Source organism: Mus caroli, chromosome 19 (assembly GCF_900094665.2).
Source record: "Mus caroli chromosome 19, CAROLI_EIJ_v1.1, whole genome shotgun sequence".
Lineage (NCBI taxonomy): Eukaryota > Metazoa > Chordata > Mammalia > Rodentia > Muridae > Mus > Mus caroli.
In genome coordinates this window covers 282,012-294,421 of record NC_034588.1, presented here as the reverse complement: position 1 = coordinate 294,421, position 12,410 = coordinate 282,012, and the positions used below count along the sequence as shown (strand labels likewise).

The 12,410-nt window shown below is 41.7% G+C and overlaps 1 protein-coding gene across 12 annotated transcripts in view; it reads left to right on the top strand.

The window, feature by feature from the left end:
- The window catches only part of Ppp6r3 (protein phosphatase 6 regulatory subunit 3), a 120,432-nt gene that overhangs the window by 27,365 nt on the left and 80,657 nt on the right, over nt 1–12,410 (top strand). For 11 of the 12 annotated variants that reach the window (XM_029472605.1, XM_029472614.1, XM_021151186.2 and 8 more), the window contains exon 2: nt 5,772–5,919. The exons of the other annotated variant lie outside the window; for it this stretch is intronic. The gene's annotated coding sequence lies outside the window, so the exon portion shown is untranslated. The remainder of the gene's footprint in view (nt 1–5,771; nt 5,920–12,410) is intronic. 12 annotated transcript variants of the gene reach the window in all.

Here is a 12,410-nt window from a genome sequence, read left to right as displayed (position 1 = left end):
TACACTGTAGCTGTCCTCAGACACACTAGAAGAGGGCATCCGATCCCATTACAGATGGTTGTGAGCCACCATGTGGTTGCTGGGATTTGAACTCAGTACCTCTAGAAGAGCAGTCAGTGCTCTTAATCACTGAGCCACCTCTCCAGCTCCCTCAATAGGGTCTTCTTATAGCCATGGCTGTACTCACTATGTAGACTAGGCTGGCCTTGAATTTACAAAGTTTACAGTTACAAAGATCCCTTGCCTCTGTATGCCTAGTGCTGGGATTAAAGGTGTGTGCCATTGCCGGCAGATGACTTTGCCTGTTTGTAAGTGTACTGTCATTGGTGTTAAGTGTGTGCATAATGTATGGCAGTCATTGCTAGCTGTCTGTGTTACTTTCATCCTCTGGAACTAAAATTTCATACCATTAAAGAACTTGCGGTTCCTCTTCCTTCCTTTCTCTTCAATTGTTTTAACTGTTAAAGCCCTTCCTTCTTCAGAGATGTGCTCCAATAGCACCAGAAGCTGCAGACAGTACTGGCTCCTATCATTCATAGCATTCATATCCAGGTAAGCTTAATGTCTAAATAAGGCAAGAAAGATAACAAGATTAACTTAATATCAGTAGAATATCCCAAAAGTCTAAAAGTTGTCTGAGCGGGCTGGAAAGATGGCTCAGTGGTTAAGAGTGGTTGGGACTGCTCTTCCGAAGGTCCCAAGTTCAAATCCCATGAACCACCTGGTGGCTCACAACCATCTGTAATAAGATCTGAAGCCCTCTTCTGGTGTATCTGAAGACAGCTACAATGTACTAAAAAAAAAAAAAAAAAAAAAAAAAGTTGTCTGAGCACAGTCTCAAAGTTTTGCTCTGGGAGCCAAAGAAAGAAACTGGGGAGGGGACTAGGGCACTTTACACTAATTAAAATGAACACACTTTGCCAGAACTTTGGTCTTTTTTTGTGTGATTTCTAGCCAGTCATTGTGGTTTATTGAGTTGTAGCTTGTGTTACCTTCTCTCCCCTGTGCTGCCCATTTCTTATTTAAAACAGGGTCTCTTACCAGGCAGTGGTGGCTCATGCCTTTAATCCCAACACTTGGGAGGCAGAGGTAGGCAGATTTCTGAGTTCAAGGACAGCCTGGTCTACAGGACTAGGTGTAGAGTAGCAGATGGCAGTAAGCCCCCTAGAGGAGAATAAAAGGTACTTTTATAGCTTTCTAGTGTGACTTCAAGAAACCCAAAGCTTCTTATCTTTTTGATTCTCTGTAAAAGCCCCAGGCTACTCTCTCTGTGGCTTGATCATGAACTTTGACAGCACTTGAACAAGACTCCTTTAGGAGACTTGGGTATTATTTCGTTAATACTCAGTACTGAAGTAGCTCCAATTATTTATTTAATACCCAATACTGCTCTCTTTATCTTACAACCTTTCTCTTTAATTTTTAATTTCTGCTCTGAGGTATTAAATTTTGAAGGCTGCCCCCCCCCCCCCCCTGTGTTCTTTTCTGTGGCACCTGGTGTTTAGTGATGTATTATCTTGATCTTTCTGGAGGTAGCAATTATTTTATATATTTGTATAGTCTTTCTGTTTTCCTTTGCATTTTTCTGTTTGCTGTAATGCTCTCTTTGTTTTTGTTTCAAGACAGAGTATCTCTGTGTAACAACCCTGGCTATTCTGGAACTCATCTGTGGGCCAGGCTGACCCCGAACTCACAGAGATCTGTCTGCCTCTGCCTCCCAAATGCTGAGATTAAAGCCATGTTCTACCACCATCTGGCTGCTCTGCTATTCTTCATGCTAAGCTTTCTGGAGTGATCTGGTAATCTTTGACTTTGCTCATATGCAAAATCAAGGATGCAAAAATGGAACTATCTTCCACATTGCAAAAACAGGGAGCTGGGCATTGGTGGCTCACACCTTTAATCCCAGCACTTGGGAGGCAGGGGCAGGCAGATTTCTGACTTCAAGGCCAGCCTGGTCTACAGAGTGAGTTCCAGGACAGTTAGGGCTACACAGATAAGCCCTGTCTCAAAAAACCAAAAGAACAGAGGGAGTGGTATCACCCATTATTTGTGAACTTCTTAGCTTTTCATTTCTGAATGTCTTGCCTGGCCAGAATTAGGACTTCTTGAGGAGAAATGACAGACTTCAATCTGTGGCAGAGAAGAAATTATATGAACCAGGAACATGCTGTGAGAGGAATTAAAGTGCTCAGAAAACACAAAAGCTCCTAGGGCAGCTTGCCCATGCAAAGCTGGGACATTGGAAAGATCATGATAGGTAATGGTGCTATAAAAGTTGGATTTCATAGTAATAATAGGTTCAGGAAAGAGTGAGTTCAGGCAGACAGGGGCATACCTTACTGAAGTTGCAAAGACAGCTAACAAATGCAGGAGCTGTTTAACGTCCTCCTCTGTCTGCTACAGAGTGAGTTAGAAGCCAGCCTGGACTATATGAGACACTGTCTCAAATAAAAAATGTATGTAAATAGCATATTATCAGTAAGTACTAAAGGGAATGTTCTAAGAGCATCATGTATAAGATGGTTTTTTTGCAGATTATTTACTGATTAGTCACCAAAGAAAATGGTCACTTCACAGAAGGAATCAGTTACTATCATCTTATGGAATAAAGTCATCAACAGTATTCAGACAAGTTGTCCTCATCTATATAGCATTACAACCAAAAAATGTACACCTAGCACTCAAAAGTGAAATGAAAGATGGAAATGCTAACCACCAAAAAATTTAAATATATTTAGATGATAGGAAATAAAGGAGACTTGGTTTCAGTTGTGTGTGACCCTGAAGCATAATCATTTCCTCTGAGGAGCTGTAGAACAATTATGGTTCAGCAGTTCCTTACTGGATGTGTCCAGTGTTGTGTAAGAGAATTCAGCAAACAGTTTCTGAAGAAGTTAAATAGAGGCGAGAGGTGCATGAAATACTTGAGGTCTGGGTATCATCTTTAGCAGTATTCTTGAGCATATACATAGACAGGGAGCTAAGTCAGTTGATTGGAAGCTTCTTGAACTTAGATTTTGCTTTTACTTGCACATATGTGTAAGTATAAGTGTTCTTAGAGGTCAGAAGTTGTCACTTCCCCTGAAACGAGAGTTAGAGGCAGTTAGGAGCTATTTGACATGGATATTGGGAGTCAAACTTGAGTTCTTTTTTTTTTTTTTTTTTTTTTGGTTTTTGGAGACAGGGTTTCTCTGTATAGCCCTGACTGTCCTGGAACTCACTTTGTAGACCAGGCTGCCCTCGAACTCAGAAATCCACCTGCCTCTGCCTCCCGAGTGCTGGGATTAAAGGCGTGCGCCACCACGCCTGGCTCAAACTTGAGTTCTTAACTATCAATCAATCTCTGCCCTGTGACCTACCCTCCACTTCTAGGTACCAAACCATGAAACTTTTAAGGTTAACAGGTGAGAGTGGCTGATGGGCAGGTGCCATGTTAGGCAGGGCTTCTTGGCCTTAGCATTATAGCAGATCACTAGTCTGGCTTATTTGGTTAGTGAGCTCCAGTAAAGTTTCAAGTCATCCCTAGGTGTTGGTTGTCTTACCCTCACTCCCCCGCAAGATAACACATAACACAGTTTCACTTTTTAGTCTGAAGTGTAAAGGTCTTGCTTGCTGGCCAGGAGAGGAAGAACCAGAAGGAATCCTGACTGGGATAGGATGTGACCTTTCTTGTCTTGGCATTGGTTCTGTAGCTCCTTTGATTTTTTTCAGTGTAGCTGGGGTTCACTGTCCCTAGCTAGTTGTTTTTTGTTTTGTTTTTTAAAGCTTTTGGGCATCTGCTAATATGGAAGAGGGTGAGATTTAGGATCTAAGTATAGTATCTTTTGGTCAGTATTCTATTTCATTCTAGTACCCTCTGATTTTACTGTCTTCTTACTTGTAGATTGTCCTTTGGAAAGTTGACATGGACAAAACCAAAAAACATGTTTCCTTTTTGTTTGTAGGCCTATTTTCACTGTATATTGATTACCCTTCTTTACCCATCAGTCTTAGTATTGTGCTGACATACTGTTTTGCTTTTCTGGATCTCATTTCTTATTATCCTAAGATTCCCTCCCTGGCCTGCTCCAGCCCCACTCTCTATTTATTTATTATACATAAGTGCATGTAGTTGTCTTCAGACACCCCAGAAGGTGGCATCAGATCCCATTACAGATGGTTGTGAGCCACCATGTGGTTGCTGGGATTTGAACTCATGACCTCTGGAAGAGCAGTCAGTGCTCTTAACCTCTGAGCCATCTCTCCAGCCCTTATCCTAAGATTTTTAAATACACACATTTTCTTGGTATTAAACACATCCAGAGTTTGTCTTAACCAGTCTGTGATAATCTATGTTAACTGTCATTGTAACATCTTGAATCACTTGGAAAATGGGCCTCTGGTCATACCTGTGTGGATTATTTTGAGGTGGAAGAAAGGCTTGTCCACTATAGGCAATAGCATTCATTCATCACTCTTTGTTTCTTGATTGTGGACCCCATGAGATCAGCTGCTTCAAGCTCCTTCCTGTCTTCTTTACTTCCTCTCCATGTTGTATTGTAGTCTTGAACGCTGTACAGAAGTGAGCTCTTTCTCCTTTGCTTTTGTTTAGAGCTTTCTGTTTGTTTTTAAATCACAGCAATAGGAAATTAAGCAAAGACACAGTCCAAGTGAAAAAACCATAAGCCCTTGAACAAAAGCTCTTTCTTTAAAGGGTAGACGATGCCCCAGCATCCTTAGACAATGTATGGACCCAACTGACAACATTTTGGCATTTGAATAGGGATGATACTGCTGGGAGTCTGTGAGAGTGGACCTGGTATTTTGCCTGCAAATGGCCAGAATAGTTTTTTGGCAGTATTACAATTCATTACAGAATAGCTGGAGGGACCTGGAACTACACAGAATTAACACCAGTGTGTGTTTGTGAGTGTGTGTGTGTGTGTGTACATTTTGGAGAGTGTCTTAGTTTTGTTGTTGTTTTGTTTTGTGACAAGGTCTCTCTAGCCCACACATAAACCAGGCTGGCCATGAACTCACAGAGATCCACCTGCTTCTGCCTATAAAAGGGTGTGCTATAACCTTTACTAATGATAGGTCCTCTGTGTGTGTGTCTGTGTGTGTATGTGTTGTCTTCAAAGGCCAGAAGAGGCTGTCAGCTCCCCATAGAACTGGAGTTCTAGATGGTTGTGTTTCATCATGTGGTCAATGGGGATCAAACTGGTTCCTCTGCAAGAGAAGCTAGTGCTGAGCCATCTTTCTAGTCCTTAGCTTAATTTTTTTTTTTTTTTTTTTTTTTTTTTTTTTTTTGAGGCAGGGTTTCTCTGTGTAGCCCTGGCTGTTCTGGAACTCACTCTGTAGACCAGGCTGGCCTTGAATTCAGAAATCCGCCTGCTTCTGCCTCCCAAGTGCTGAGATTAAAGGCATGCGCCACCACTGCCCAGCCTTTGCTTAATATTTTAAAGTACAGTGCTTTTGTAGTCAGCCTTATGTCATTTCATAGATAGTAAGGATGTGGTTCTTCAGTTACAGACAGTGCTGCTGTGGCACCTGTGTTCATCTCCAGCTTACTCTTCAGTGTGGAATAAAAACTGTAGTATAGGATTATCTGGTTTTTTTTTCCATGTTCTCGTAGAAAAACTTCAATTTGAGCTTTTTACATCTGTGAAATGTGGTTCTGTGAGAGCCACCACTCTGAGCCAGTTTTGTTTTTTTGTTGTTTTTTGTTTTTTAAATGGCAGCTGCTATCAGACCAAAACACAACATATGTTTTGTTTTTGTCTTTACAGGAACACTTCTGTTTCATACAATATCTTTTCATACTCCTGCTAATCTGCTAATGTAATTTGGAAGATAGCTGTCACCAGGATAACCTGTAATGGGCAAGGAGCCACAGAGAAGAAAACATTTCTTTTAGTTTTAACCTTGGTTTGAAAGGTAAGACTGTTATGATCATCAGGTGTTTCCTTCCTGGAATCCTTGCACAAAGGAAAGCAGTTACATGCTCTGAAGCGGGACTGGCAGTTCACCTGCACTGGAGAGAGTGTAGTAGTACCATGGTGGTTTTTAGGATGTTAGGCAGCAGCTGATGTAGCTGATTTTGATCATCTGAGAATCTGCAGAACTCAGTTGGTTCTTGTTTCCAGTGGATATTTCCAGTTTCCAGCTGGCCACTAAGGAGCAACCAGTCTTTGCAAGTTAGAGTGGTTCAAACAAAGAGCAGAAGTAGAGGTCTTAGACAGACTCAGGCTTCCTGACTCTGTGTGAGGTTTTTGTTCATTTTGTACCAGTGGCTTCTAGCCAGCTGCCTCGAAGTTTTTGGATTTTAACTGCTAATACTTTTTACTGGAACTTTTGATTAAAGATCAGAAATTGACTTCGCATATTTAACTTTTGCTCAGTGTGTAGCTGCTTGTATAATGAGTGCTAATTATGTCCCCAAAACTGTTTGCCCTAGAGGGTCTGAACATAGCTTTTGGGAACCTGCTCCCAGTTGGTTCTGATTGGTAAATAAAGGTGCCAGCAGCCAATAGCTGGGGAGGACAGACAGAACCTTGATTTTAGGATTTCCTGGGCTTGGGACCAGGAGGAAAGGAAGGAGGAGAGCGGCCATGCTTTAGGAGAGTGTGGACAGAGGAGAGACACACAGGCTGCCATGGGGTAAGGAAGCAAGGAGAGCACCCTGGGCTCCGGACCGAGAAAGTGAGGCCCAGAGGCATCACAAATGGGTCCAGCGTGGCCAAGATGGAACATAGAAGTTAAGTAAATTAGTAGGTGTGTGTATTAGGGTTCTCTAGAATCACAGAACTTATGGGCAGTCTCTATATAGTAAGGGAATTTATTGATGACTTACTGTCTGTAGTCCAACTCCCAACAAGGGTCAGCAGCAGCTGTGAATGGAAGTCCAAGGATCTAGCAGTTGCTCAGTCCCACAAGGCAAGCAGGCGAAGAAGAGAGTAAATCTTCTTTCTTCCTATGTCCTTATGTAGGTCTCCAGCAGAAGGTGTAGCCCAGTTTAAAGGTATGTGCTACCACACCTTTAATCCCAGATGACCTTGAACTCAGAGATCTCCTCGTCTTAATCTGGAATTCTGGATTGTATTTCATTCCAGATATAGTCAAGTTGACAACCAGTGATAACTCAGAATTATCGATGGGAGGTAGATTCTAGCAGCCTGGAGGCTATTGTGCTTTATAGGGCATATTAAAATATAAAGGCTGTGTGTGTCTTTCATTCAGGGACATAAACCGTTGAGGCAGGTAGCAAACCTAGCACCAGGATTTATTAATAAATAATTAATACAACAGATGGCACCCAACATTATGTCGCAGTGAGACTGACCTGTTCATCTGCATTTCAGAATTTCTGCTGGCTTCAGGACTAGCTCCTCCTTAGTGGCTTCATTTTGTGTTTTCTGATTGGCATTGTCTCTCAAGGCCTTTTGACTCTTCATAGTATATTTGCCCTTTCATTTCCACAGCTGTGGAGTTGTAATGACTTTGAGTCTGATCACCAGCTGATTGATCTCAGGCATCCAGAATGTTGCTTTGTCTATGACCTGCCAAGCCCCTCAAGAAAGAGGTGGCCTTTGAACTTCCATAGTGGTATTCCTCCTCTGCCATTTTCTCCAACTGAGTCTGTATGTTATATCCTGTGACTTTTGTGTGAGAACTTCCTCCAGCTGTCATAATTTCCTTAGCCGTTTATTATTCAGTAACTGCAGGAGGACTATTCATTCTCGTTCAGAAAAATTCAGTCTTGGCTCTGAGCTGGGCATGATAGCACACACCTTTAATATTATCATTCAGGAGGCAGAGGCAGGCAGATTTCTGTGAGTTTGAGTCTAGCCTGATCTACAGAGCAAGTTGTAGGATGGATAGTCAGGGCTATACAGAAAAACCCTGACTCAAAAAACAAAACAAAAGCCTACCATTTGTAAGTCATTAAGTTGTGGTGTGGCAGAGCAAGAAACTAATGATATATGCCTAAAGAAGTGCATTGCCCCGAAACCTGCTGATGAACAATAGAATGGCTATAGTTTTAATTTACTTAGATTTTTATAAGTTCGATGAATTTGTTCAACTAAACCTCTTCTGGGTCTTGTGCATCTTTTTGTTGTTGTTTTTGTAAGCTGTAGATGAAACTGTACCATGTTGAGTTGTCATGTCACAGTGTACCATGTTGAGTTGTCATGTCACAGCAGACTCTGCTCTATATGCAGCTAGAGACATGAGCTCTGGGGTACTGGATATTACATTTTAAGATTATGTATTAGCTGTGCTATAGTATAACTGAGTTGTTATACTACAGTATAACTGAGTTACAATCAAGTACAGTTTAACCAGTTTTCCTTTCACCTTTAACATTACATTTTTTAAAGTTACATTTTTATTCATTCATTCTGTTGTGCCTCTCTGTATGCGTGTATGGGGATCAGAGGCCAACTTGTGGAAGTCAGTTTTGCCTGCCTATGATGTGAGTTCCAGGAATCAAAGGTTGCCAGGCTTGGCAGCAAGTGCCTTTACCCCTCTGATCCTCAGGACAGGCTTTTGTGCTGTTACTGCTCTGCCTCTTTGACTCTAGGCACTTCTCTTTCCTGTTTGGCTTTGTCTGTTAATACCACCATCCTGCCTTGTGGGTCAGAGGTTGGGAGAGTATTAGATGTTTTGATAGAAAGCTCTTCATTTCTTCTCCTACTTGTGTTCGCCCCTATTCTGGCATGTGTAGCTTTCCTTCCCCTCAGAATAATCCATACCATTTTTGAAGGTCTTTGTTCCTTTTTTCTCTCATATATTTCTGGGAGACCCTTGCTCCTAGTCTGCCATTGCTCTTACTAACCCCTTTCCTTTCCAGTCCGGGTCGGCCTCAGTTTAAAACAAAACCAAGAACCTCCTTTTCCTACTAGGAGTGAGTAGCTCATTTTTCTTATACCTGTAACTGTTACTTTGGAAATTGTGCAAACCAGAAACAGCTTCCCATGTCTGGTTGTGGACTGCTTAATGATATTTCCAACACCCACAGACCATGCATATGACAGTGGTTCCATAGAGTCTGTTACCCAGTAACGTCACACCATCTAAGTTTGGGATGTTCTCAAAATGACAAATTGCCTAATGTAATGCTTCTTAGACAGCTCCCATTGGAAGGGGATTCTGGCTATTCAAGTTGGACATGCATATTTATGCAGGAACAAACTATAGTACTTGAACTATTTGAATTAGTTGACAAAAAGTAAGTCTGGATTTTTCTTGGTAGTAGTTAACTTTTTCCTTTTCTTTTTCTACTCTCTAGACTCCCTTTACCCTCCTCCTTTGTTTTTGCTTTTTGTTTATATGTCTTTCTTTTAAAGAGATGGAGTCTCTTAACATTGTCCAGGCTGGCTCCATCTTCCGGGACTTAAGTAATTCTCCTGCTTCAGTGCTAACATGCTAGACTTTGGTGTGTGTGTATGTATGTATGCATGTATTTATGTATTTATATTAATTTTTTTGTGTGTTATTATCTTGCCTGGATGTATGTACATGTCAGATGACTGAGGAGATCAGAAGAAGGCACTGGATTCCCTCAAATTTGAGTTGAGAAATGGTTGTGAACCACCATGTAGGTGCTGGAAATTGAACCTAGGTTCTCTAGAAGATCAACAAGTGTCATAACCACTGAAGCCACTCTCCCCCCCTCCCCCCAGTTATTTTATATATATGGGTGTTTTACCTACATGTATGTTTATGAACCCCATGTATATCTGATGACTGCATAAGCCAGAACAAGGACATCACATCCTTTTGAACTATAATTACAGATAGTTGTGAGCCAGCCACTAGGTGAGAATTGAACCCAAGTCCTCTGAAGTTGGACTCAATTCTACTTTGTTTATCTTTCCAGCTCCCGGGCTTTGAATTTTTTTTTAAAGCATAAAAATGAGCTGTGTGATAAGACTTCCTACTGCATTATTGTTCTTAGCATTGCACCAGTACTTTTGGACCACGTTGTGTTGAGGCATCTGTTTTTTGAGCATTGTGTTTCCTAGGCAGTTAAGCATTGCATGACTAAGCAGTAAGTTTGTCATTCAGTACTAAAGTGCAGTCAAGAATGAAAAGGGGAGACTAGGCTTTAAGAAGGTAGAAGTTTGTTGGTAGTGAGGGAGGCATGGTAATTAGGAGAAACCTTGGTTTGTTTGAGTTGAGTCATTGCAGAATCTTCTCTGGACTGAGCCCTTTTGGGTCAGGCTCTGTTCTCTCCCCTCTCTATAGTAACACATTGTCTGTAGAGTGAGTACTAACTCAGCTTCAGTGTGTCTAGAAAGTCCACTTCCATTGAAAGTCAGAAAAGTAATGTGTGTGGTCCCTACCGTCAATGATATGATGTCTATTTTTCTTACAAAACTCTTGTTCTGCAGTAAAACTGAGCTGTGCAATGCATTCATGCTGAGCTTTTCAAGGCTTGGCCTGGCCTTCCCCTTTCTCTTTCTGCCTTCTGGTCCTTGAGGTTTGTTTCCCTGCTACAGGGCTGCTGAAGCCTCCTGGGTCTCCTTTTTCTCTATATCTTTACAATTAGAGCTGGAGCACTTTCTCTCTCTCTCTACTATATACCTACTACCTCTTGAGTGTGGGCTCGTAAGCGTATATCACTTATATGCCTGCCTTCACTCCTTTTTGAGGCTTATTTTTATCATGGACTCCTGTGGCAGACTATCTTCCTCAGAGCATCTTTGCTGCGTGGTGAGGTTGGAGGTTTTACTTCCTTTTTGTCTGTTAAGGCTTCTTGTGTTTTGTATTTTTCAAGCAGTTAGTACCATTTATATTACTCCTGTAGTATTGTTGTGGTGTAAATTAGCATTTAAAAAGTTATATGGGGCAGGGTGTGTTCATCACAGCTTTAGGGAGGCAGGGGTAGGTGTATCTCTGTGAGTTCAAGGCCAGCCTGGTCTATAAATTGAGTTCCCGGACAGCCAGCAGAGAAATCCTTTCTCAACTAACAGTAACAACAAAGTTACATGAATTAACTTTCTTTGTTTCCTTTCTCAAGGGAAAGTAGGGATATCAACAATGTTCTGGGATACCTGGATATGACAAAGCTGATTGCTTTTGACACCTTTGAAGAAACTGTGTAGGAACCAATAACAGGCTGTGAGTTTGTTCTGCTTTCTCCAAGAAAGTGTCTTTTAGCCACTTCCCTGTAATCTGGTTACCCCAGAGATGAAAGCAGGGCAATATGGAGTGTGAAGTCAGCCTGGCCTATGTCTCCAGACTCTCTGTCTCCTTACCATCCCCTCCCAAAAAAGATGAGCACACTGTATTGGAGATGGAAAGATGGCTCAGCTAATGTCTTACAGCGGACATTGCTTATCCCTGTGCCTCTGCCTCCCAAGGGCCAAGATAACAGGCGTGTCTTACTGTGCCTTGTCTCTGTTGGCCTTTATGTAGAAAAATTGTTAATGACTAACTTTGCCTGTTGAACAATTGGAGGGACTATTTCAGTACTACAAGAGGATCTTTGGTTAGTGACTGCAACAATCTTAAGTGAGTCGGGGTCTCATTGTTGAACAGTACAGTATGGTAGGTGACATGTGATTCTTGAGAACTTCAAATTGAGAAGTCCAATTTGCATGTGCTAGACAGGTAGGTATAACATACATTGGATTTCCACAAGCTCCTCACTTCATTTTTGTGTGTGTATATGTGTGGCTGTGTAAGGACAGTCTGGGGTGTCATTTCCCAGGAACCACCTTGTTTTGAGACAAGATTTCTTGCTGCTCTGATACTTGGTGATTAGGCTAGACTGGCTGGCTGACAAGCCCCATGGATTCACCTTTCCTGGCCTCTCAATGCTGGGATTATTAACATGAACCACTAGGCTCTTTCACTTGGGTTCTATTGTAGAAGCTATTTAATCTCTGCCTGGGGTTTCTACCCCGTCTTTGTTATTTAAATGCCCAGATGAAAGACACACACAACCTTTATATTTACAATAAGCTTTAAACAATATAAGATCTGGGCAGATACTATTCTCTATGTTTTTAGAATCTAATTTTTTATAGAGACCAGAGTTATTACTTAAATATGTTTCATCTGGGCTGCTCTTAACTATAATTGGACAACCCTCTTAACTCATGGAGGCTTCTCCTTCCTTCTCATCTCTCACCACCTCCTTCCTCATGGTCCCCTCCAACTCCCAAGCCCATGAAACCTAAACCCCACCTATGTCTCTTCTGCCCAGCTATTGGCTCTTGGCATCTTTACTTACCAATCAGAAATAACTCGAGACCAAGGTGTATGTTCATACTCTCTCATCTCTGGGACAAGGTCTTGGGGGGGGGGGTGTCTCCATACTTAGTATTATAGTAGATGGTGAAAGACCAAACTTCAACAGGATTCTATGGATTCAATTCAGATCTCCATGCTTATATAACAAGCAAACTTTACTTACT